This window comes from Podarcis melisellensis, assembly GCF_964234715.1.
Source record: "Podarcis melisellensis genome assembly, chromosome: 15".
In the NCBI taxonomy this organism is placed as follows: domain Eukaryota; kingdom Metazoa; phylum Chordata; class Lepidosauria; order Squamata; family Lacertidae; genus Podarcis; species Podarcis melisellensis.
In genome coordinates this window covers 24,010,402-24,035,889 of record NC_138532.1, presented here as the reverse complement: position 1 = coordinate 24,035,889, position 25,488 = coordinate 24,010,402, and the positions used below count along the sequence as shown (strand labels likewise).

Genomic DNA, 25,488 nt, shown 5'->3' with positions numbered 1-25,488 from the left:
CCAACTAAAGCCCTAAAATATTTGGGACTTATTTGAAGGACCTCTTATGGCCTTATGAACCAGCCGCTGCCTTAAGATCTGCCTACAAGGCTTCACTTTCTGACCTGCTATTAGAAATGATCAAGTTGATGGTCACCAGGAACAGGGCCTCCAGTATCTTTTCAACTCCCTTCATCAAGCCTGTAGCTCAGAGTTGTCCCGTGTCCAATCTCCTGCCCATTCTGAGTCTGCTGACATTGTCCCCACTCCAAACCCGAGAGAGCTACTTGTAGTCAACGTAGAGACAATACCAAGCTGAACGGACCAATGATCTGATGTAGCATATGTGATGATATTTGCCTTCCTTTCATTAGTTTATGTTATCATATTTTTCAGGAATGATGCCCAGAGAAGATCTACCCCTGGAAATGTCAGGCCATAGCACATTTTGTGGATTTAACAAATTTACACATCCATACTGCTCTTGGGATACTTGTTTTCTACCCACCTACCTCACTTGGAACATAGACACACTGGCTGGGTTTATATGTCATGGTTAGACTGTGGTGAGTCAAACTATGGTTTACCAGGATCACATGAATGGGCTGGCTCATGGAGAAGAGCTCACATCTGCTTTGACCCACCTCAATCCTTTTATTTCAGCGTGGGACAACAGCTAAACCAAGGGTTGTCTGAGTGCAGCCCTCACAGATCTGGTGTTCTCCAAAAGTTTTGGACTCCAACTCCTATCAATTGAAGCATATCAGTATGGCAAAGGCTGGCTTAGCATGCCATCTGAACCTGGACTCACAGGTAAGCCCTCTTCTTCCTAAGCACAAACTATAGCCAAGAACAAGCTAGTGATCTTCTCTCTGGGATGCTACACTTTAGAGCATTCCCACTGAACCTTAGCATTACATGTGAGTGCAGTACCACAGTTATCATCAGCTCTGTTTTTCAAAGTCATGCAGGAACTGCGCTCACAACAATTGCACTCATGAAAGGTCTGTGCCGATATCAGGATAAAATTAAAGCATCATAAGGAACTAGTTGCACAAGACCTGTCACAAACAGGCCACATTCATAGCAGACTGTATTCAGTGCAGGGTTTTTTGGCCCCACAAGCATTCTAGTGAGAGCCAAACAGATTCCAAATACAAAGACTATGGTAGAATTTCTATAGCAACTGCTTCATGAGCTGTGAAGTGGAATGAGGCAGTGTAGCGGAGGAAAGAGAGTATGTTCCTGACTCAGCAGAGCAACAACAGCCAAACTTCTTCTTTCTTGCTCGGCAAAATGGATGTCTAGCCACAGACTTTAATCTGCCTTCTCACCCAGAATGTTATGCAGAGCTAAATGGCTGTTGCTTAGAAACCCATGACATCACTAGCACTCTTGACAACGGTGCTCTCCTTCTCCCTTACAAAGCTGGTTGCTGTTCCGATCAAACAAGTCATTTGTCCTGTTGGGATATAAGGTGAAGAGGTGGCATGGGAAGTTGGCAGCCTTGATTTGAGTCAGCAGAGCAAAATGATGGCATGAAGGAACAAAAGAAACAGAGAGACACACACAGAGATATGTTTCTCCACAATCCATTTTGTACCTTTTGATAGCTAGGCCAGGGATGGGGAATCTGTAACCCTCCAGATGCTGAACTACAGCTCCCATAATCCTTGAACATTGACCATGCTGGCTGGTCATTGGAGTTCATTAACATCTGGAGGACAGGAACAAGGCCTCCATCCCTAGCTTAGACCTATAAGCAGCTGAGGTTCAAGGTTTCACAGAACATACACCAGGACTGAGGAAACCTTGGTCCTCCAGATTTTATTTATTTTATTTTACTGCTGGACTACAAATCTCACAAGCCCTGACCATTGGCCATGCTATCTGGGGCTGATGAAATAGGGAGTCCAACAAAGTCTGGAGGACATCAGGTTTCCATGCCCTAATATAAACTGTGACCCTGTTAGGTCTATTGAAAGGAAAGAATAGGGGTCAGAACAAGGAAAGTTGTTTTATTCTCTGCCCTGTATTCATCACATGCAGCACTGTTTCTGCTCCACTGCAGTTCATCTTCTGCCAAAAAACCCTCTGCCATTCATCTCACTGTCCCCCGTGAAATCACATAACTTGCACAATTTATGCAATGAATTACATAAATTAATTATGTAATTAATTACGTATATCATATTGCCATCACATTATTCCACCACATTAATTTCAATGCAAAGGAAATGCAATGCAAATGGAGAAAAACATAATTATTATGTGTTGTTTGTGGACTGAAAGCAACAGCAACAGCAAATACTAATCATATTTACTGGATTGATTTCTGTTCTTGTCATGGGATGAATAAACAAACATTGTTTCCATCAGAATTCTCTTGCATCCCTAGTCACAACTGCAACTGCCAGGCCACTCTGGTAGATGCTGATGACTATTTCACTACACATTTACTGCCCCCAAAGTGTGGGGAAATGTTCCTTCTTGCTTGGGTGATAGAGAACCCATACAGGTAATCATTTTTGCACACATTAGCCCTGGATGTATAGTAAAGCTCTTTAGGCAGATGTCTTATTAAAAAAAATCAACACTTGGCAGAATAGTACATGGAGCCTGCACAGATTATTGTTTTGACACATAGTTTGCCATGCAGCTGCACCTGCCATGTGTTGTTTTTTAAAAAATTAAAAGTAAAAAGTAAAAGCCACTTGGCAGTGTGATACAGGCAACTGAGCTCACCTGCAGAGCCCAGGATTGTCTGAGCTCATAGGATTTCTGTGAGCTCTGACAACCCACTTTCCAAGCCGTTACATGTACAACCAGTGGTGGCTAGGCCACACTGGGACTGGAAAGGCAGAAGGCAAGGAGGCCAACAGCAGGTAGCACCAGAGTCCATGACAGGTTGGAGAAAGGGCAATGTTGAGTGGAGCCAACAAACCCTGGTTTTGTCCCCATCCTTCTTCCTGCTGATTTCTGTGGGAGCAACAGTAAGATTAAGGAGGAAGAAGCTGACAGCCAGGGCCAACCCCTAATCAAGTTGTACAGAAGAAGGCAGGTGGGAGCTGGCTGAAGGCAGTCTTAGATTGTTGGGCCAGCTCCCCATTTGCCCTAATGAACCACATGATAAATTGCTATTTGGCAAATCACCATCTGCATCCACCTACCAGTTTGCCCATCGATGAAACAGGGTGTTTTCTTCTCCCTCTCACTAAGAGGAAGAGCTGTGATGCTTAACTAAAGGGCTCAGAGACCTTCAGATGAAAGGGATTTTGATCAAAGGCAGAAAATGGCTGAGCAGCACTCTGCAGACCTTGCAGCTCAGAGCTTTCAGGTACCTACCACCTTCAAATCTAAATTGTTGTTTGTAGCAAGACTATCATCTTGCTATCAGTTTACCAGATAATATTAGAACAAAAGCTCTTTTATAGAGCCTTCATTTCCCTTTTGCATGATCTGGACAGATTTAGATCCAGTTATTAAGATGGCTTTCACTCTCTTTTCTTAAAAATATGTGTGCATGCCCATTTTTTTCTCATTATATGGGAGAAAAATGCAAATGTAATTATGGCCACAGAATATTATGGGAATATGTATTTTTGGCTCCAGGTCCCTGCAGTAAATTTTCAGGCACATGAGCTTGGAGTTTGAGACTGGAATTCAAACAGGAGCTCCTGTTCTGTTTATGACCAGGAGAGGATCCTAGGTCATATACTTGGCCTAGCCAGTCCAGAAGCATCACATGCCCAACAATCATATGGCATGGGAAAGAATAAGACTCTCCACCAATTTGTGTTTAATTTGGGGCTGTAAAAGTTGGATTGTAAAATTGCTGTTTTTTCTCTCTCTTTAATGGCTGTCTTATACAGGAGGGTCAAAAGGAAGGTTAAAAGTGTTAAGGGGACATTTTGCACAGGAAAGTGTGCTGGTCCCGGGGGGGGGGGGTTACCTTGAGGTGTGGTCAAAGTCCGGTCCTGGGCTGAGGGTCTGGAGACTGTCCTCCAAGGGGGAAGCGGGGTCCAAAGCAAGAAGCCGGGCGTGGCCGGGAACTCCGGAAAAACAGGTCTGGGTGCTGGCAGAAACAGGTTTCCAACATCGCTGCTCCCACAACCTGGGACTGGGCTGACTGGCCTTTATCTCCTCTGAGGCCAGGGGCGGTCCCAGCCCACAGGTGACGCGCCTCTCCTGGCCTTAAGGCGAGCACTCCTCCTGAGAGCACTTAGTTCCCTCCGCCTCTCTGCCCTTAGCCTCTGCAGCTCAGGAGAGGCTGGACGGTTACTGGACCCAGGAGCAGCTTCACCTTCCCCTGACAGGGCTGGGAGAGGTGCACCTGCAGGCAATGCGTCCTCAATCCCCTCCGGAGCCAGAGTGGATACATCTGGTGTCTGCTCCTGAGGACCCGGCACAGGTGAAGGCCCTTCAGATTCAAGCCCCTGCCCCGGCTCAGCCGGCCCTGGAGGCGGGGACTCCTGTGCAGGCTGGGACTTCTCAGATTCAGCTTCTGAATCAGATTCCCAGGCCATCGCAGAAGGTCTGTACAGGAGGGTCAATAGTCCAGCTAGGGAAAATAGCAATCTATTTTATTTCTGTCTGAAAAGGGGAGTAAAAATACTGTATATAAGCTGAGTTGGAAAATAGGGTAGTTAGCTGCAGAATTAAACACATCAGCAGCTTGTGAAGTCAGAAATTTGAAGAGTTAGTGTGGGATAGAGGAGTTGGTTTTGTTGGTTTGCTGGTTTCCTTCCCTCACACAGTACAGGCTACAGTCTATGCCATCACAGAGGCCAATGCAGACACCCTTCTGTTTGAAGAGGATTTTGACGGGTTTAGATCTAAATGCTGCCATCTGATTGTTGTCCTAGGTCCAGCAATTGGAAGATATCACTCTAATCTTTCCTAGCTACACAAGTTATCTCTTTCTCAGCTCATTTCAAAAAGTGCTAGCATTAACCTTGAAAGCTCATAATAGTCTAAGATTGAAGTACTTCAAGAACTGCATTCTCCCACATGACTCTGTTCATATTGTAATACTGGTTTCAAAGGACTTGCTCTGTTCCATTATCTTGTGAGGAAAGACAAGTAGCAGAAATCTGGCCTTTTCACTGGTGACACCAAAACTCTCAGATGCTTTCTCTATAAAGATCTACCAGGCTTCTTCTCTGTTCATTTGTTAATGTGCACTATTAATGACTAGTGACCTGCTGCTTTTAAAGTTTGCTTTGATGTTAACTTTGTCATCTTATTGCTGCTATTTCATGATATTAAATGTTGTTTTGCCATTTTATTGTGTTTTTATAATTGTATTGGTTCTTTAAGAATTTTAGGATGTCTTTGTAGCAGAAAGGATGGAACAACAACAACAAGATATATGGAAGAAGGCAGACCTGAAATAAGGAAGCAGAAGATCAGTGTGCTGTAGCCATTCCTGGAATATGGAATTTCATCCAAGGAGGGGGAAATAAAATGTTTGACTTCTTTCCCATTAAAAAAAATAAAAAAATAGTAACAGAATTACCCTGTCGGGGTAACAAGATCTAGCCTTGCCATGTGCAGTAGCTTTCTTTAAGGAAAATCATTCAAAACATTGATACCCACCCTTGCCATCTCAGGTGATAAAGTCCAGCAACAGATGCATCACAGAAGCCTGCAGATTGCATAGCTTGGCTACGAGATCCAGTGATGAATGAGGTGTATGAATAGTTATGAGCATCTGTGTGATAGATGCAGGGAGCTGATTAAACCATATTTAGTTTGTCATGTTAAATAATTGGCCAATTCCCTGAGCCTGGAGTATGAGCAGATTTGTGTGGTCCATAAATCAAGGGAAAGCAAATAAATAAAACTCACAAGAGAGATAGTAATAATAATAACAGACACAATTTACATTTTCCCCCATACAGTATCTCCTTACAAAGGGTTACCTGGCTGGCACAGCCACAGTTGGCTTGAAGTAACACAAACTGTATCCGATGAGCCCTTTGTCTTTCATGCAAATTTTGTCTTTCATGCAAATTTTGAGTGCTCAGTCAAAATATCTAAATGTGCAATGCATGCAGCCACATGCTAGAGGGGAAAGGAAATATCCTCACATCTCTAGCTCATTTGATGTGCTGAGAGAGTGAAGAAGGGAAAAAACCCTCTTCAAGCCAACCTCAGTTCCTCATTCCAGACAATTCCAATACATCCATGCTGCGTAGCAGGGAGTATCTCTATATGGTATAAGTAGGGAAGATGAGATGATTTATATATCACTTTTCAGCCCAGAGGCCCCCCAGATGGTGAACCACATGCTAAAGCAGAATACAATAAAATGCCATAAATCAATACAAACAAAACAGCAAAACCACAGCATTGGAGGATTAGAGGAAAACTGCTCCAAGCTGTATGGAGAATGAGTGCTTTGGGCAACCCAACACCCCTGAATTCATTCATCTTAAATTTCAACATGGCCTGCCCCAGGACTGAACCATTCCTTGCCTCTTGATGTGCAGATCAAAATTCAGTTCTTCGGCGTTTGCACTTCTCCAGATTTTGCAATGAAGTTCTCAGCTCGATCCTTGTCTTCTGGGCCATTTTGTTGTTTAGTCATTTAGTCGTGTCTGACTCTTCGTGACCCCATGGACCAGAGCACGCCAGGCACTCCTGTCTTCCACTGCCTCCTGCAATTTGGTCAAACTCATGCTGGTAGCTTTGAAAACACTGTCCAACCATCTCGTCCTCTGTCGTCCCCTTCTCCTAGTGCCCTCAATGTTTCCCAACATCAGGGTCTTTTCCAGGGAGTCTTCTCTTCTCATGAGGTGGCCAAAGTATTGGAGCCTCAGCTTCAGGATCTGTCCTTCCAGTGAGCACCCAGGGCTGATTTCCTTAAAAAATGGATAGGTGTGATATTCTTGCAGTCCATGGGACTCTCAAGTGTCTCCTCCAGCACCACAATTCAAAAGCATCAATTCTTCGGCGATCAGCCTTCTTTATGGTCCAGCTCTCACTTCCATACATCACTACTGGGAAAACCATAGCTTTAATCATATGAACCTTTGTCAGCAAGGTGATGTCTCTGCTTTGGCAATACCTATAAACATGCCCTAATACAGAATGCCTTCTGTATCAAGTACCTTCCCAGCCCAGTCTACGTTTTGATTTTGTTACTTTGCATTACTTATTTTGCAGTTCTTCGCTGTTGTTATATTTTCATAAATAGAAGCTTTCTTCCATAGCTCTGTGTCTGAGTCTTTCTGGTGGTTTTATGGCAACTTTGTATATAATTAGTGAAACTTTTTAAAAATGAAAATGCCCAAGTGACTGGGACATGCCCCAATGCTGATGCTTTCATTTTTTACCTGCTTTTAGCTGTGTCAACAAGAGAAAGTCTTTTGACTGAGGGTATCTCCCCACCCAGGGACGCGGGTGGCACTGTGGGTTAAAGCCTCAGCGCCTAGGGCTTGCCGATCGAAAGGTCGGCGGTTCGAATCCCCGCGGCGGGGTGCGCTCCCGCTGCTCGGTCCCAGCGCCTGCCAACCTAGCAGTTCGAAAGCACCCTCGGGTGCAAGTAGATAAATAGGGACCGCTTTCTAGCGGGAAGGTAAACGGCGTTTCCGTGTGCAGCTCTGGCTCACCAGAGCAGCGATGTCATGCTGGCCACGTGACCCGAAAGTGTCTTCGGACAGCGCTGGCCCCTGGCCTCTTGAGTGAGATGGGCGCACAACCCCAGAGTCTGGCAAGACTGGCCCGTACGGGCAGGGGTACCTTTACCTTATCTCCCCACCCAGGGCCAGTCAGACTATTAGATAGACTGAAGCAGCCACCTTGGATACTGGAATCCCATGGGGTGGCACCTCCATGGGCACCCCAATGACACTGCCACTTCTGCTGGGGTTGCATGGAGATGCCCTCCAGTGAGAACTTACTAGAAGCCGCTGCCACACAACCTCAATAAGTGAGGCTTCTGTGAGGGGAGCGACAACTTCCTGGCTTGCCTCAGGCACTAAAATGGGACAGGCTGCCCCTGTCCACACCTTGCATGACAACAGGCTAATGAAATGCTGCCCAGAGCAAGATGGAGTGAAGAGGAGATTACGACTGATAAGACATCGATGCTAAAGCAAGTGACGAATACAAATTGTCTTTTAGGGGAGGGCCAGTGGCAGCAATGGGCAGGTTGTTTGGAATTGGGAGTGACTGGTATGTGCTGAATCCTTGCCTGAGTCACACAGAAGGTTACAGAGGTGTGTCTTTCCCATTCAATCTGCTAATTACTCATTAAGCACTACAGAAGTAACCCTCATGACACCTTCATCTGCATACAAATTAAATTGTCCAGATTCATTATCCTTGCTCTGCCTCAGTCCTTTGTGGAGAGCTATTCCAATACGGATTATATAAAATGCCATGAGGTTCAGAGGGCAAACCCATTGTTAGCTCAGCTCTGTAGGAACCTTCCCTGCCCACTTGCATTGTGTCAGAGCTTTGTACAGAATGGAAGGGGGGATTCTAGGGCATTTGGGTGAATGGGAGGGACAGGAAAATTATGTAAGATTGGATGAGGATGCCCACCTCAGTTACTGACCCTTGTGTGAACTGGTTTGAGGGACTGTTTCCCCCCCTCTCTCTTCTATAAATTTTGGAAAGATGTCTGTTTGCTCCATATGCATTCAAACACGTCTTAAGGATCATCACCATATTTAGCATATCAATTCCCAAAATCAGGCAAGTTTTGGTCTATGTTTGGATACCATTGGATTCCATGTTGAATTAAGATGGCAGGCTGAACCTTTCCAAACTGCATTGGCAGGATTGTACATTGCACTTTACTTAATAGTAGTAGAAGGGAAATTAAGAAATAAAAAACTTGGGATTTTTTCCATTTATAAATCTCAATATGTTTTGGTTTCTTAGCACCCCCAAGCAGCACTGAGTACTGTCTGCTAGAGCTTTTATAATGAAAGTAAGGCTCAGTCACAGGGTGCTCAGCAGGACAACTTCTGACGTGCTTGAGAAACAGAGCCACTAAAACTCTTGAGAGCATCACTGTGTGATCTCACTACTGAAGCACTATGGGCAGCCCATGGAAGACACCATTCCCCCCTGCACAGTGTCCTGGTAATGATTCTGCATCAGGGGCAGATAAGGTGGTACCCTACAGGTGTTGTTGGGCTCCAACTTCCATCATCACTGATTAAGCAAACACTCAAAGCAGGAAGGGGGGAGATAGTATGGCTATTAGCAGCGGTGGAGCAAGCCGATTGGGCATCTGGGGTGGTGTGCATGCCCTGTGCCCAGAGGCGGGGCCAGCCAACTGTGGGGTGGGGTGAGCCGGAGCAGGACACTCCATGGGGCCTCCAAGAAATCTGTCTGCCTCCTCCCACTCAGCTGCCCTACAGCTGAGGTGGAGGTGGTGGGCAGACCGTTTGGGGCAGGGCAGAGCCTGTGGGCGCCTAAGCCACCACGTCACTCCCAGGAGAGATGCGTGGCTCGGGCGTACTGCAGGCCCCGCTGTCAGTGCCGCCCAGCATTTTGTCACCGCCTTCAGGGGTGACACCTGGGGCAGCCCACCCCCGCAGCTCCCCCCTTCCTCCACCCCTAGCTATTAGGCCCCCTTTCTTAATGGCAGTCAGGCACTGTCCTCTTTAACAAGTCCACTCCAACTTTTTTCCTCCATCCTCTCTTCCCTTCCACACACACCCACCAAAAATCCCTGGGTCAAAATGTCAGATTTCTGTAATGGGTGTAAATATGGGGAACTCAAGTACAGTGGTACCTCGGGTTACATACGCTTCAGGTTACAGACTCCGCTAACCCAGAAATAGTACCTCCAGTTAAGAACTTTGCTTCAGGATGAGAACAGAAATCACGCAGCAGCGGTGCAGCAGCAGTGGGACGCCCCATAAGCTAAAGTGGTGCTTCAGGTTAAGAACAGTTTCAGGTTAAGAATGGACCTTTGGAACAAATTAAGTTCTTAACCCGAGGTACCACTGTACTCTATACCTTGGTTTAAAAAAAACACACCAAAATAACCCCACTCTGTACATCCCTCTATCCCTTTCTCTGTCTCTCTATCTAGTAAAAAATAAAGGCAGTCCAAAAACAACATTGAAATGAATCTGGACAATTTAATTATCATGCAGATGAACATGTCTTGAGAATTATGTTTGCAATTCTTAATGCATAATTAGCCATTTTAACAACAGAGGCTCCGTCCACAACCCCCTGAACAGCTGAGGTGAGCTCATGGCAGCTCCAGCCACTCTCTATTCTCATGTACACAGGCATATTTGCTTAATTTTCACAATATGTTCTGATTGTAGTAGCAGAAGGCTGTGGTGTGGTTGTGCATGCACACAGAATTTAAGCTTTGTTGTGTCTGTGATTGGGAAAGTGAAGAATGTTTCAGCAGGAGAAAACTGGAAACTTTTTGATTCTGGATAAATCGCTTTAAACTCAAGTTGCACCTGTTCCTCCCAAAGGCTTATCTTCTTAATATCTGGCCACATCTGAGCTATATATTAAAATACCACTTTAAACAGTCATGACTTCAACCAAAGAATCCTGTGAAATTTAGTTTGTTAAGGGAGCTGGGAAGAGGGATTGACTGTTAAAGCACTGGTATTTATAGATGAGTGGAATGGGGTGTGTGTCTAACACCTGCCAGCCCCCTTAACAAAATACATACGGTTCCCAGGATTACTTGGGAGAGGTTATGGCTGTTTAAAGTGGTATTATAATGCCTTAAATGCATAGTGCAGATTGGGCCTGTATGTATGTGTATATGCTTCTCTGGTGTACATTTAGGTAAATGTATATATATATATATATATATGAACACTCAGGTACTATGCTGTGCCTAGCTTGCTATTTCATGAATACACACACACACAGAGAGAGAGAGAGAGAGAGAGAGTAGATAGGTAGATAGGTAGATACATAGATAGATAGATAGATAGATGATAGATAGATAGATAGATAGATAGATAGATAGATAGAGTGCTTTTTTCTAAAAAAATGTTTAGGGGTATTCTCATTTTGACTCAAGAAAATCACCATTTTATAGTTCAAATTGGGGAAAATAAATATAGTAAATGGACAAAAGTACAAAGATTCACAAAATGTTTAGGGGTATATGTACCCCTGCATCCCCCCAGAAAAAAAGCACTGGATAGATTAGATAGATAGATGATAGATAGAACACACACACACACATTCTTTATTGAAGGTAAAATAAGACAGGGAGGGGAAAAAAAACAATTTGTGTAAAAAAAAACTCATGTAAAAAAGAAGAAAGAAGAAAGGGGGACTTACAAAATTGTTATTGTCAGTGTGTGTTTTTTCTGGGGGGATGCGGGGGAATGCATACCCCTAAACATTTTGTGAATCTAAGTTTGGCCTCATTGAGAGGCAGTATTTCAATATGAGTAGGAAAATAAGGGTACCCCTAAACTTTTTTTTTTTTAGAAAAAAGCGCTGGTTATTGTACTTATCCTAAACATTCCTGAATCTGTCTAATTGTCTTTTAAAGCTTTAGAGGATATGGTTGCAATGTTTGAGGCTTTCTAGGCAGTGGCGTAGCGTGGGTTGTCAGCACCCGGGGCAAGGCAAGTAATTTGCACCCCCTAACCTGTGGATTTGCGCCCCCTAACCTGTTGATTTGCGCCCCCTAACCCGTGGATTTGCGCCCCCTAACCCTAACCCCCAGATGTTGCGCCCGGTGCGGCCGGCCCCCCCTGCACCCCCCATGCTACGCCACTGTTTCTAGGATAGTAAAAAAAAAATTGTAAGGTGGAAAACATGATAGAAGTACATTAAATTATGCATCCTGTGAAGAAAGGGAATAGAGAGCCCCCACCGTTCTTAATATTAGAACTTGGAGTCTTCCAGTGAAACAGAATGATAAAAGATTTAGGATGGAGAAAAGAATTCACATAGTAGTGGTTAAACTGTGGCATTTGTCCCCACAAAGTACAGTAATGGCCACCAACTCAAATGGCTTTCAAGGGAGATTAGTCAAATTTGTGGAGAATAAGGGTAGCTGTGCTACATCATTTTTGAATTATGGTGCTGGATGAGACTCTTGAGAATCCCATGGACTGCAAGAAGATCAAACCATTCTTAAGGAAATCAGTCCTGAGTGCTCACTGGAAGGACAGATCCTGAAGCTGAGGCTCCAATACTTTGGCCACCTCATGAGAAGAGAAGACTCCCTGGAAAAGACCCTGATGTTGGGAAAGAGGGAGGGCACAAGGAGAAGGGGATGACAGAGGATGAGATGGTTGGACAGTGTTCTCGAAGCTACCAGCATGAGTTTGACCAAACTGCGGGAGGCAGTGGAAGACAGGAGTGCCTGGCGTGCTCTGGTCCATGGGGTCACGAAGAGTCGGACACGACTAAACGACTAAACAACAACAACGTGCTATATCATGAGAAAGGCTCATCTAGTCTAGCATCCTGTTCTCACAGTGGCCAACTGGATGCCTATGAGAAATCCATAAGCAGGAAAACAAGCAGTTATCAGCAATTGGAAAAGGCTGGAGATACTATCTCTTGTCATAGCCTTTGTCTCATTGACCTGATTCAGAGGGCTGTTCTTATATTCTTAGGCAGATAGCCTATTTGTAAACAATATCAGGCAAATACCCGTAGAATATCTGGAAAGTATTTGACATCACATTTTGCAGAAGGAAATTGGAGGCGAGCATTTTTTTCAGCAGCAAAAGGATAGCTCTTTGCAATCTATAACATTTCGACGAGGAAGAGAGAAAGAGGGTTTCGAGGCCCTCTTTCTGATTTTCCCACAGGAGCCAACCACTTGAACTATGTTTATTACCAAAGGCCTCTTCTCATTTTAGCTGGCTCTTTCAATATCAGCTTGTTTAGAAGGTGATTGGAAGAAAACAGGAAGCTGCCTTCTTTAAAAGTATTTGGCAAGATTTCCATTCGCCTGGCCCATTTGATCTTAAGTCCCCTGAGAATTTGGTGAACGTCCCTTTATGTTCCTTTGGTTGCATGTTAAGAGGCAAGGAGAAAAGGGAAGCAGATGAGCTTGCAAAATAAGCCCTCCTCCCATTAATAGTCATCAGAATCTTCCTCAGGAAAAGGAAAGAAAAACATTGATCTTATGTCTGCTGACTTTAATGAGACTGCCCTGCACAGGATGGCAGCTGTTCTGTCAATTAATGGGACTGTAAACAAATGCATCGGGGGGACGCAGGTGGCGCTGTGGGTTAAAGCCTCAGCGCCTAGGACTTGCTGATCGAAAGGTCGGTGGTTCGAATCCCTGCTGCGGGGTGCGCTCCCGCTGCTCGGTCCCAGCGCCTGCCAACCTAGCAGTTCGAAAGCACCTCCGGGTGCAAGTAGATAAATAGGGACCGCTTACCAGCGGGAAGGTAAACGGCGTTCCCGTGTGCAGCTCTGGCTCGCCAGAGCAGCGATGTCACGCTGGCCATGTGACCCGGAAGTGTCTTCGGACAGCGCTGGCCCCTGGCCTCTTGAGTGAGATGGGCGCACAACCCCAGAGTCTGGCAAGACTGGCCCGTACGGGCAGGGGTACCTTTACCTTTTACCTTAAACAAATGCATCATTTGTTTATTTATTTATTCTGTTTACATCAATTTTCTTTGTTTTAGGTGAGGGAACTGTTCTCGGATCTCCAGCCGGCTTCTCTCTTCTCACTTTCTGGAGTAGTTCTGACTGGCTGCAAAACACTTTTGTTTCCCCCTCCTGAGTTTCTGGGATAGTTTTCCATGAAGAGTATTGTGACAGAATGTCAGGGCCAGCTCTGTCATGAGCCAAGCTGACCCACTTGCCTCAGACTGCAAGATCAGTAAGGTCCCCTGAGCATTAGGTTCAGTCGTGGCCGACTCTGGGGTTGTGGCGCTCATCTTGCTTTATTGGCCGGGGGAGCCGGTGTACAGCTTCCAGGTCATGTGGCCAGCATGACTAAGAGACTTCTGGCAAACCAGAGCAGCGCACGGAAAGCTGTTTACCTTCCCACCAGAGCGGTACCTATTTATCTACTTGCACTTTGACGTGCTTTCGAACTGCTAGGTTGGCGGGAGCAGGGACCGAGCACTGGGAGCTCACCCCGTCGTGGGGATTCAAACCACCGACCTTCTGATCGGCAAGCCCTAGGCTCTGTGGTTTAACCCACAGCGCCTCTCTCTCTCTCTCTGCCCGAGCCCTCTCCAGGATTTCAAAACAAATGTGCTCCTTTGAAAGCCGCTGGGGGTAGGTAAAATGGTGCATTTAGGGATTTGTTTTTTAAGTTTCTCAGTTTTCCCCCCAATATCAAATTCAGATTTCCACATCAGCTTGCAATTTGTTCATTTATTTGTTTATTTTGAAAAAGCATCCAAGGGACATTTTTTCCATCTCTTGTGGGAATGCCCTCAGGTCTCATTATTCTGGTCCTAAGTTTATCAAAAAATATAATCTGTTCAAGCTTCTCCACAACTGTTATTATTGGATATGTGGATAGATCATATGAAAGCTTGTCCAGCTTTGCAAAATGTACATGGACAGTTCCCCAGGACAGTTCAGTCGACTAGTGCTTAATAAATGGTCCTGGCCCTGTCTTGCACACAGAAACCAAAAAATGCTGGCTCCCTCTAAGCAGTCAGTGAGCACACTTTCTCCTCCTTTCATATTTCAACATTCAATTCCAACACATCCATGCAGATCAAATTTAAAAGGCTGAGATTTTGTTGTTGTTGTTCCGCCGTGGTTAGTTTAGGTGGGAGAAAATTATGGGATGGAGACGACAGTTTTGATCAAATTACAATGGTTTTTCAATATATGGAGTGTGGTATTACATCTCAGAAGGGCCCCAGGGGAGAGGGTGGGGAAGAGCAATCTCTTTTCCCCATGACTAGGTAATTTCATACACATCAGCTCAATAAAAATCAACCGAGAGGACCTGGAACATCTATTCATCTATTAGGCATTATGGGGCTGCAGATACACTCCCCTGTGAACAAGGAACAAGGCAATTGGAGCATTTGCATCTACAAGGAGCTCTTAATCCTTGCAGTCTTTCATAAATGTAATATTGATTTTGTTATTTATACCCCACCCATCTGGCTGGGTTGCCCCAGCCGCTCTTTGATTTTGCCCCAGTAGAAAAGGGATGGGATCATGTCCAAAAGGTGGGTTAAGAGAAATAGACAGAGAAATGTTTTTCTGCATCTCTCATAAGTCTAGAACTGAAGCTGAATGTTGAAAGATTCAGGCCAGACAAAATAAAGCATTTCTTTGCACAATGCAGAGTTAAGCTATAGAACTCACTCCAACAGGAGGCAGTAACAGCCTTCTTCCAGCAACTCCTGCAGCCAAGCTGGTGCCAAATGTATTGCTCTGCTTTCCCTTGGACCACTTTAGCGAGACTGAGAGCGGGGTTTTTATTGTCTGGGCAGCTGAGGATCTACCAACACACCGCCCAGGCTTGCACCCTGAGGAGGTCAAGCTGTTGCTACTAATGCAACAGTTTGACTTCACCCCCAGAGGTTCAGCCCCTTGCCTCTCAAGACAGGCAGATGTCAACATATGCCAGGCATCTTTTGGGTCCTTCATCCCCCTGTCTTTGAAGAGCCTGGAACCTGGAACATGTTAGCTGGTAGGGCCCAGAAAACCCGCCCGCTATAATTGCACTTTGTTAATTGTATTCTGTGTTGAGAGCCTAAAGGTAAAGGACCCCTGACAATGAAGTCCAGTCGCAAACGACTCTGGGGTTGCGGTGCTCATCTCACTTTACTGGCTGAGGGAGCCGGCGTTTTGTCCACACACAGTTTTTCCGGGTCATGTGGCCAGCATGACTAAGCCACTTCTGGCGAAACCAGAGCAGCGCACGGAAACACTGTTTACCTTCCCGCCGGAGTGGTACCTATTTATCTACTTGCACTTGATGTGCTTTCAAACTGCTAGGTTGGCAGGAGCAGATTTACAAAGACTGATATACAGTACCACACACAGTCAATAAATAAATCTCTAAGAAGTATGTGTTTCTAAACAAAAAACAAAAAAACCTCAAAGTGGTTTTTCTGTTTTTGTGCTATTACATTGTTGCTTTTATGCTGTATTTTTGCATGCTTCTTAGAGGTTTTAAATATGAAGCAGTTTAGACCTGCTTTGAAATAAATAAATAGGCAACATGAATACACCTGCATGTGCAAACAATAGCCGGCTTCTGGGCACGTGCCATCTCTGATGGCTGTGAGACACATATGAAAAAGATGGTTGACACAGAGTCCCTTTGGTACCCAAATTGATTTGAAGCTCCTTTGGAGGAATTCATTTGTCTGTGCTGCAGGAAATATGCTGTGAGTTGATATACCTTTCTGCTGAAGTGCCAGGAGGCTTTGACTAGATAATAGGATATGCTTGTCCTTCCAGACGTCATTGGATTGTAGAGTATTCTGCCAGGGGAAGCAGTTGGGACAAACACTTGCTATAAATGATTTTGAAGCAAAGGTGGGGATTTATTTAACTTTGGGCAGAGTCAGGCGGCACATTTTCCAGAAAAGAAGCAATATGAACACCACCCAAAGGTCACTGGTGGATTCACGACACCCTGGGGTTATCGTCGTTAAAATTATGGTGCATCCATATCTGAGATCTTCATTGGTTGCCTTGATTTCACAAGCCGAAAGTGCATTATCTGGGATAAATTGCAGAATCTGCTGATTATTTGGTTTGGAGGAAATGACAAAGTGGTGCAGGAGGCAAATGTAGAGAAGCATGTTGTAGGTTGGATATAGTTCTGTTTATTTTATAATAAGGTCTAAGGGGAGCTAAGCTGGTGCTGTTTATATATTCCAAGGATGTGGAAGGGGGGGGGGGACTAGTTTAATGTAGATTTTTCTAGCTTCCACTATGTTCATTCTTTGTAACTCCATTACTAGTAAACGTAAAGGAATCATTGTAACTCCATTACTAGTAAACGTAAAGGAATCATTATGAATAAATCTAAACAAAGTAAAGAGGAATATTGCTGTACGTATTCTTACACTGAAGGGATTAAGGGATTGATCCGCATCCTGGGTAGGGAAGAACAAAAACTGCTCCTTCAATTTTATAAATACTGATTACAGACAATTCTTTCTTCTTGCGTATACTGGCAATACATGTTTGGGACAAAGTGGATACAAATAATTATCATGGGGGTACTATTATTGACAGCTGATACCTTTTTCCTATTACACAAAAGCACAGACAGTGGGATAAATTAATTTGGATCTGGATCCTTCTTGCATTTCCAGCTTTGTTGTTCAATAACCTGCAGAATTAAGCGACTGCTGCCCATCCCACAATTCATTTATGATATTTACACACATACTCCACAATCAAGACAGAAATCTGCAGGTGGGCAGGAGTCTTTCCCTAACCCTACCTGGAGACATTGGGGATTGAACCTGGGACCTTCTGCATGCAAGGTAGACTCTGTCACTAATCTATGGCCCTTCCTCATAGGTCGGGGCAGTAAATGGATCAGCAACTGTAGAAAAACAAGGAAGACAGAGTCTAGGAATGGACAAATTTCAGTTTTGGTTTTTATCCATTTTCCCCTTTTCCAGTCTTAAGTTCATTTGTGCATCAGTTTGCAATTAGAAAACAAGGTCTTCATGAAAATTCACCAGCATTTGAGTGCATCTACATATTTATATATGCACTTTTGCAAAGCAACATCCCCTCATTTATTGCATTTTTGTGCAGTTTTTTGTATGTTATTTTCACCAATATATTTATCTTTCTACATTTTTTGGCTGCAGAGCTTCCTCTCCAAATTTCGATATATGCAAATTTCAAAGGATGGCTGCATTTTGGTTTGGGTATCATTTCAGGACATGTTTTCATAGAATTGTGGAGTTGGGTGGGACCTTGATTTAGAGGTAATGATAGGGCTAGCAATAATAGCAATAATAATAATAATGACAAATGGTAGCCCATTAGCCAGATGTGCATAGAGAAAGTTAATAGTTGCAAGTCTGACTCCTGGGTGGCTGAAGGGGATGCCTTTCTCAAGAGGGGTCTGGAGATATGCAACTGCTTCCAAAGGGGCAGTGGGGAGATTGGGTGAATTACAGCTTTTGGGACAAGCAGCACCTTTTGGAATCTGGGCAATGGCAATATGCTCAATGAGTCACTGGGTTATTATTGGCTCTTGGAAGGAAGGTGTTAACGGTAGCATCCAGTCAACTCATTTGTGAGGCAGCCTGCTTCCTTCCAAACTCTGCTAATTAGACCTTTTGGGATTTGAGAATTGAGAGACATTGGGGGGTTGTTTGTGTTTGTATTTTATGAGCCGTCTGCAAAGCAGCCCCCCCCCTCCATCCATTCCACTGATTCAATTGGTTCTGTCAAATACTCTCTTTTAAGCATCCTCTCTGCACACAGGTAAACGTAAGGTATGAACTGGTAACACACAGGTAGGGCCAATGTGAGCCAGACCTTTAAAAAAAAAGGCTCAGAAATTTGCAAGCAACCTCAGTACAGCACACATGGGTTTCCCCCTTGTTTCTTGTGAGGTGGACTAAGGTTGAGATATGGTGACAGGCATTAGGTGGCCAGCCAGGAATTTTAATCTGAGTCTCCTCAGTTCAAACAAGAATATAATAAGAGCCCTGATGGATCAGTCCAATGGCCCATTCCATCCAGCATACTGTTCTCACAGTGGCCAACCAGATACCCATAGGAAGCCTGCAAGGCACAGGAGCACTTATCCCATCTATGATTTCTAGCAACTAGTCTTTCAACATGCAGTCTCACTGGAAGGCCCCATCAATGGATTTAAGTATCAGTTCCTAGCTGCTGCAAATTTAGCTCTCTGTCTAGCTCACCACACTGCCTGACCATTGACCCATCATCCAATAGTGTCGTGTGGGAAAAAAAATATATGAAAACCAAGCAGAGGGGGGAATTGAATGCCCTGCTTGGAGAAATTGGCCCACTAAAACCCTGGGGAAGGGCTGTAGCTCAGTGCTAGAGCATCTGTCTTGAATGCAGAAGGTTCCAGGTTCACTTCCTGGCATCGCCAGGTAGGGCTGGAAGGGAATTCCTCTTGGGAACATGGCAAGCCTCTGCCTCTCTATGTAAACAGTACAGCTCAAGATGGACCAGTGTTCTAATTCAGTCATAGGTGCCGAGTGTGTGGGGCTTTTGGGTGCTTCAGCCCCCACAACACATTCCCCATGAAGGGACAGGGCACCCACAATTTTTTGCTGCGGTGCTGTGCATGCTGCAGGGGGGGGGGGTGTGCCCGACGTCAGCATGCCCAGCAGGGGAGCATATGCTCCTGCTGAGCAGACCCCCCAAGGGAGCCCGCTGCTCCCAGCCCAGCCAGCCGCACTGCCCAGTTGAGGAGAGGTGTGGCCAACTCTAGGAGACCCTGGAGTGGCTCCGTGCACTACCATCAACCACTGGCAGAGGAAGGTGGGTGCGGTGGCTGCGGTCCGCCCCAGGTGCCCTCCCTGAGGGAGGTGACATTGTTGTGCTGCCCCCGCGTGTGGCACCCCCGGGATGCTCACCCTGCCCCCACGGGCCATTAGCCCCGCCCCCGGGTGCATGCCACTCTGGGTGCCAGAGCACCTACCTCCGCCTCTGCCACCACATGCCTCCTTATCTTCTGGAGGCCCAACAAAGTCCATCACTGCTGCGGGAAGGCCCAACAAGGCCCAACAAGGCTGTGGGAAGGCCTAACGAGGTCTGCTGCAACCCCAGGAAGGCCCAATGGGGCCCATCGGGCCTTCCTGCAGCCGCAATGGGCCTTGTCGTGCCTTCTCGCCCTAACGGGTCTCCTCCTGCCGTGTGACATCACACTTGCACCAACTGTGTGATGTCACAGGCCTTCACCGGGCACCCACAAAATGGGGCAGGACCCGGCACCTATGGATTCAATAGAAGGCACCTTCTTCTGCTTCCCATAAGAAATACACTTCCTAAGAAAAAGGGTATGCTGCAACATTTTGTTGCAACTCCCGCTTGCCATGGCGACTATAGCCATGATACAGAAACAACTCCACCTTGAGAACCCACAGCAGCTACTAGACTAAGGGCTCAACCACACATCTGTTTGCCCCATTTTCCCCTAGGGAAACCCACGTTTTCGAGCTGAATCGGAACAAATGGCAATTGGATCTTCCATGGATTGCTGTTTGTTCCAGTTTTGTTCTAAAGAGTGGGTTTTCTGGTTGAAAGTGGTGGGGCAATTGCTTGGACTTGTGCTTTCTAGACACCGTTCAAGCAGATGTGTGGATGAGTCCTAAGTAATTGTGCATTTCTGAGCTACAGCCCAAGAAGCCCTGGTTTGTTCCTTGTCCCTTCTACTATGTTTGTTGGGTCACCCTGCTGACATTGACTTGCTAAGTTCTTTTTTCCAGGATGATACAGCTGCACAAGTCACCTGCATGCTCTCCTATCCCCATTGAGTTTACAGTTTGTCTTCAAACTAATATATAGCTCAGAGGATTTCCTCTTCTTCTTTTTGATTCTCTCAAAGATGGAACATCAGTTCTGGTTGAATCCAAGCATGACCAATTTCAGCCTGAAATACAATTTCTCCAAGGAGAAGCAGATAAACAACATAAGTGGAAGTCTGGAAAGGAAGCTGCCACTCAGTGTTGCAACACACAACTGGAAAAGCAGGAAGTGGCCCAGAAAATGGAGGCACCTCTCCCCACCCTCCGATGCCAGATTTGACATAATATCATTGCCACACTTAATGCAGACAAAAACAACTTTGTATTGGAAAGGAATAGAGTTAACCGAAGCATAATGAACTGCCTTCTATAATAAGGACCGAAACTCCGCACGAAAACATCTGTTTTGCATTCAGAAGGTCCCAGGTTCAATCCCCAGCATCTCCAGGTAGGGCTGGAAATGTTCCCCATCTGAAATTCTGAAGAGCTGCTGCCTATGCTCCTAACTAAAGCCTAAGAAGAATAGCAAAGCATAAGGTTTCACAGACTGGAGCCCACTATATATGATTCATAAAGCATTGCCACTATGTAAATATGGAGATAGAGCAAGGGTGAAGGACATATGGACCTCCAGATGCTTTTGGACTCAAATTCCCATCACCCCTGATTATTGGACATGCTGGCTGGGGCTGATGGGAGTTGGAGTCCCACAACATCTGGATTGCTACATGTTCCCCATGCCTAGTGCAGAAAAAAGAATGTAAACAAGTTAGATGGAAAAGGCAAAAGCTTCAATGTTTACCGAAGAAACAAATGGTCCATTCCGAGCAGTAGGTATACGAACTGTGAATTAACTGCCATGAATAGTTACAGTGCATATTTTGCATACATTTAAACTTGAATGTAATTGTCAGTGTTTTTTTGCATCCGATCTGCAAAAAACAGCAGCAGGACTAGATTGCCATCGTACGGGGCATCACTAAGGAGGCCCCACAGCAGGCGCTGGAGATGCCCCTTGAGCTGCTGTGGGTGATGCCCATTTTCATCCCAGCGAGTCCTCGGAGTGGGAGGAGGGAAAAGAGAAGAGATTTTGAGGGTGTGTAATGTTTGGGACGTGGGTGGCACTGTGGTCTAGACCACTGAGTCTCTTGGGCTTGCCAATCAGAAGGTCGACGGTTTGAATACCCACAGTGGGGTGAGCTCCCATTGCTTGGTCCCAGCTCCTGCAAACCTAGCAGTTCGAAAGCATCCCAAAAAATGCAAGTAGATAAATAGGTACTGCTCTGGTGGGAAGGTAAACAGCGTTTCCGTGCGCTGCTCTGATTTCAGTGTTCCATTGCACCAGAAGAGGCTTAGTCATGCTGGCCGCATGACCTGGAAAAACTGTCTGCGGACAAACGCCGGCTCCCTCAGCCTGTAAAGCGAAATGAGCGCAGCAACCCAAGAGTTGTCTGCGACTTGACTTAACTGCCAGGGGTCCTTTACCTTTACCTTTTTAATATGTGAAGGAGAAAGGAAGAGCCACATAAAGGGAACTCAAGACTAACAACTTACCTCCTGGTCCTCTTCATTGTCTTCATCTGCAACTGCCTGAAAGGCAGAATGCAGGATGGTCCTGCGATCTTCATGAAGCGGAAGGGGTGGAGGGGAGAGTGCCTCCTCTGATTCTCCCTTGCCCCATTTTCCCTCCTCCCACCGCTATTCCCCACACTGAGCTTATACCAGAGCTCTGCCCTAACACCACAACCCCCATCCGTTAAAAGACACACAATTCACCTCAACTGGAAGAAGGTTTCAAGGGCCAAGGCAAGGATCCCAGGGAAGTCCTCAGACTGGTCCAGGTGCCCCAGGATATCCTGAAAGAGAGCAGAGGAGAAAAGGCAGATTGCTCTGCAGGCATCAGGACAGCTCCAACCCCAAACTCCAGGCTTTGCTTTCCTCAGGAATGGAAAACTCCATGCCCTATGCCTGCATGGTTCTCCTCTCAGGCAGTCCCACAACACATTCCCCAAATCCCACCCCTGGTCCTCCCACTGTAAGGGTAACTTATACAACTTTTCACTCACCAGAATTCCTTCAGCAGCCAGATGTTCCGGCAGCTCAATGGTTTTGAAGCTCCTCTGTGCTGCCTCCATACAAGTCCCTATAATCTGGACCAAGAAGAGCTTTTCAAGGTCCAATGGCTGAAATGGCAAAAGTCAGGCTGTTAGTTCATAGTGAGGTGAGGGCTTCTCCACTTCAGAGACTGCAGAATTGGGGGCAAAGGCCACAGTCAGTGGGCAGAGGCTCTGAGGGATCCTGTCCCTACTCTTTTGTTTCCCCCAGTACTAACCTCAGGCTCTCACAAAGCCTTGAAGAGTTGTGGCACAACTGCAACAAGGGAAGGACATGGGGACAGGTTAGTTCTTCCCTTAGCAGTTTCCAAGATTATTCCAAGAATCTTCTCCTTGATTTCCCTGCTTCTACACTCCTACTACAGGGGAGGCAAACCCCAGACCTTGGGGGCCAATCTTGGCCTGCAGCCCCCAGAACGTGGCTCACAAGAGAATGTGGCCGTCTATTTGACAACTGTCCCCCAGCCCTGTCCTATCTGCCTTCTGTTTCCACTAGAAATGCTTCCTTTCCTCTCTCAGTCAATAGCATCTTCATCAGACCCCACAAAACTGGCTAGCCACTGGAGTGGGTTACCAGATGAGCCTTGGGTCATATCCAGCAGTCTGGCTCTTTTGATTTTATTTTTTTACTAGCTTCCCCTCCCCCACAAATCCTATACCCTGAGCTACCACCCTAGCCTATTCCTTCCCTTCCAAAAATGGTGCGGGGGGGGGGGGCTCTTGCTCACCTGGTGCCACAGGCTGTTCCTGGCGCTGGAGCAGGGCCACTTTGTTGCTCCTTTTTAGTGTCCAAAATTTCTCAGTCGCCTGAGCGTAGAACAGATGATGCAGAACAGAAATACGTTTAGTCTAATAGAGACCTGCCAGCACATCCCTACCAATTCCTTCCATCTTTCTGCAGTTGAACGAACTGTAGGACTTCTTAACAGCTGCAAAGAGGCAGCCAAGAGCATTCAGGGCTTGCAGAGAAAGGTGGTACTAACTCCTGCCATTCCAGGACTGAGAGAGCCTGGCTACCAAGACTGGATTACTGCCATGCACTGTATTAAAAATTAAAACAAGTAAAATTAAATTAAAACAATTGAAATCAAATAAATCAAATAAAAGTCAAAATGAGAAAATCAAAATAAGAAAATCAAAATCCAAAGCCTCTCCTAAATCTCCTTCCGCCATCTGCACCCACACCTCTATCTCTCCTGATCTCTCCTCACTAACCCACAGTGGACACCTGTAGTTGGTGGCTTTTAAGGGAGAAGCAAGAGATGTCACAAAGGAGGGCAAGTCATTACCGTGGCAACCTTGACCCTGGGCCAATCTTGCCCCTCCTGATGTTTCTTCAGAACTTTGAAGCACCTGCTGTTCTGTCTGCAGGTTTGCTGAATCTTCTCTTTGGGGTTCATGTTTTTATATCAGATCATTCTTCATTCAGCCACATTTCCAAAGGGAGACAATCCCAATATCCCTTTAAATGCAGTAGAAGACTCCCAAGTCTAGGGGGTGTCCATAGCACAGGATTAGACAATCTGCTTTGCATGCAACATCATCCTCATCCTCATAGATAATCCTGGACAAGATCTGCAGGTGGGGCCTTTTCTCTTTGGAATGACCCTTCCCAGCCGTTACAGCCTGAAGAGTGCTATCTCTATGGCCATCTCCAAAAGCAACTTATACATAGCCCAGTGGTGCATCTAATGTAGAACTGAATTACTGAGTTTTGTAGAGACAGCACTTTTAGCATCAGCATTCAAATGTCTATCCTTCTGATTGATATTCCGGGGAATGGACTTGCACCTGTGTCCTGCTTGTCCCCTGTAACCTTGAATTGTCTGGTCTCTTAGCAATCTGTAACAGAGTTCCCATTCAGGTCTCAAACACCTTTCGGTCACCACCTTCTGCTTAAAAAGATAGGAGGGGAGAAACCAGCATGAGGGCAATGAAAGCAATTAGAGGGCTCCTGGATGGAGGGATTTCCATAACAGGACAGATTTAAAAAAGATTAGGACAATTTAGTCTGGAGCGGAGATGAGAGCATTGAAGATGGCAGTGAGTAAGAAAAGGTCAGGCTGGGCACTTCTGTTTATCCTCTCCTGTATTTCAAGGACAAAGGAGAGGCTGGTAGAAACCTAAGTAGGTTACATAAAGAAGCAGGCTTCTCTGCTATCCATAGCTATGCAGGCACCAAAATATAGATATCCTTGGAAATTCACTCTTCTCCGAATTCTGTGATGCAGTCCTTGAACTCCAAAATGTGTTGGGGGAAATTGTATGCAAGAATGTGGACAGCAAGGGAAACTGCATACCAAAAATGTGCATATTAAGAGCAACATATATTAAATTTTATTTTATTTATTTATATTTATATTAAAATGCTGGTGAATTTTCATGAAGACTTTTTTAAAGGCAAACTGATGTGGGAATGTGGTGAACTGAGCTCAAGACTTAAAAAATGAAGAGAAACTGGCATTGTGTTAGGAGATTGGAAATAAAGAGGAAAGACACAGATTTGGGGGTAAACCAAGGCCCCTCTATTACTGTATTTGCCCGAATATAAGCAACACCCGAATATAAGCTGCACCTTTAAAATTGGAGGGGGGGGGAGAAAAAAGAGAATAAATACCTGAATATAAGGCACACCCTTCCTTGCTGCTCCTGGCTGCATACTGAGTGGGGGGCACACTGCATTGCTGGCAGCCTTTCCCCTTCCTCACTCTTGGGGAGAGGACGGGGGGACTACACATGGGGCGGGCGCTACTTTGGGGTGCTCCTGGCGCTGTTTGCCCTGTGCTCCTGGCTGCATACCGTAAGGTCACGAATATAAGCCACACTTTTCACAGTCGGAATTTAGGGGGAAGTGAGGCTTATATTCAGGCCAATATGGTAACTACAACCAAGGACCTAAGAACCGCACGTCTCAAGAGCTTCTACAAACATTTAAACTGCTTAAGGGAAATTGGACCATGTGTGCAAACATCTCTACTCTCTCTCAGGCTCCTAAG

The 25,488-nt window shown here is 45.6% G+C and overlaps 2 long non-coding RNA genes across 3 annotated transcripts; both read right to left on the bottom strand.

The window, feature by feature from the left end:
* Positions 1-613: 613 nt before the first annotated feature.
* On the bottom strand, positions 614-22,014 carry LOC309357714. The gene is made up of 2 exons (XR_014163186.1): positions 21,933-22,014; positions 614-1,441 (listed from the first exon to the last, which is right to left on the bottom strand). It is a non-coding gene; the product is annotated as an uncharacterized lncRNA (long non-coding RNA).
* Positions 22,015-22,128: 114 nt separating this feature from the next.
* On the bottom strand, positions 22,129-25,255 carry LOC309357698. Of its 2 annotated transcripts, none has more exons than XR_014163168.1 (3): positions 25,110-25,255; positions 22,445-22,561; positions 22,129-22,234 (listed from the first exon to the last, which is right to left on the bottom strand). It is a non-coding gene; the product is annotated as an uncharacterized lncRNA (long non-coding RNA). The 2 variants fall into 2 exon arrangements; XR_014163169.1 differs by lacking the exon at positions 25,110-25,255 and adding an exon at positions 24,284-24,849 and having other exon boundaries at positions 22,136-22,234.
* Between the last annotated feature and the right edge of the window lie 233 nt (positions 25,256-25,488).